We start from the raw sequence: 1,648 nt of genomic DNA, 5'->3' as shown, positions 1-1,648 counted from the left end.
GGCGCAGGAGTGTCTGTGTGGTAAGTAGCTTGCTTACCAACCACATGGTTCCGGGTTCAGTCCCACTGCGCGGCATCTTGGGCGAGTGTCTTCTACTATAGCCTCGGGCCGACCAAAGCCTTGTGAGTGTATTTGGTAGATGGAAACTGAAAGAAGCCCGTCGTATATATGTGTATATATATATGTGTGTGTGTGTGTGTGTGTGTGTGTGTGTTTGAGTGTCCGTGTTAGTCCCCCTAGCATTGCTTGACAACCGATGGTGGTGTGTTTATGTCCCCGTCACATAGCGGTTCGGCAAAAGTGACCGATAGAATAAGTACTAGGCTTACAAAGAATAACTCCCGGGGTCGATTTGCTCGACTATAGGTGGTGCTCCAGCATGGCCGCAGTCAAATGACTGAAACAAGTAAAAGAGAGTAAAGAGTATATATATATATATATATATATATATATAGTATAATTACGCATATGATAACAACCGTTAGCCATGACTAATACGATCATCACCTAACTATTTTATACACCCACACTGTTTTCCTCAGTGAGTGCTTTTTGTATTTTGACTATGAACCACACCCGGCTACAGATACACACATATATATGTATATGTGTGTATATCCATGAGTGTTTGTGCGTGTGTGTGTGTGTGTGTGTGTGTGTGTGTGTGTGTAATTTCGATAACATATATGTGTTCGCATATAGCTTTATGGGAGCACATGTAGCGAATGGTAAACTTGACGAAAGCGAAAATATGCTTTTAGCTCTTACCAATCACTTGAAACTGAAATTCGTTTGATTTATCAGAGAAAAAAAAAAGCGGTGTTTTTTAGTATTCAAACCCACAAGGCAAGCTTAATGAGATAAACTGAGATAAATTTACAACGTTATTTAAATGTCCTGATGGAAACGATAGATAGCAAGGCTTCAGATTGTAACAAACTCTTTAGACCAACCCAATATATGTTATCAGGAAAGTTATACTTTCAATTACATATAATCACAAAATCCAATAAAACTTCTACTAAAAAGTTTCCTCCACAAAGGCATACACACACTATCAACTGCACACATTGCAAGGCACATACTAACAGATACACACGATATCAGATATTCACATACAAACAAGAATATATGAGCTACGTATATATTTCCACGAATACTGAAACATATTTACATATAGAGATTCATATATTATCATTTGTGTGTAAGTGTATATGTACGTACGAGTTTCTACGTGGGTTTCTGTGTACGTATGTGTGTTTTATGATATTCATGTTTAACTAAATCGATACGTTCATCTAATGATATAATCAAATCAATATGCCTCCCCCCCAACCACCCCACGATCACCAACCCTTAGTACATTAAATACCGCCAGACCAAATATGTCCTTTGCTTCCATTACCATATTGCCACCAATAATACCAACATTAAATGAGGTCCTACAAGAAAAAAGAAAAATGGCAAAAAGTTATAAGAACAAAACAAAAGAAAGGCCGACAAGAACACTAACACATGAAATCAAATGAAAACAGACGCCAGTATATGTGTGTATCAGTACATACATATATACATATATACATACATATGTGTGTATGTATATATATTATATATATATATATATATATTATATATATATATATATATA

The sequence above is a fragment of the Octopus bimaculoides genome, chromosome 13 (genome assembly GCF_001194135.2).
Source record: "Octopus bimaculoides isolate UCB-OBI-ISO-001 chromosome 13, ASM119413v2, whole genome shotgun sequence".
NCBI classification, from domain to species: Eukaryota; Metazoa; Mollusca; class Cephalopoda; order Octopoda; family Octopodidae; genus Octopus; species Octopus bimaculoides.
This window is presented reverse-complemented; position numbering follows the sequence as displayed.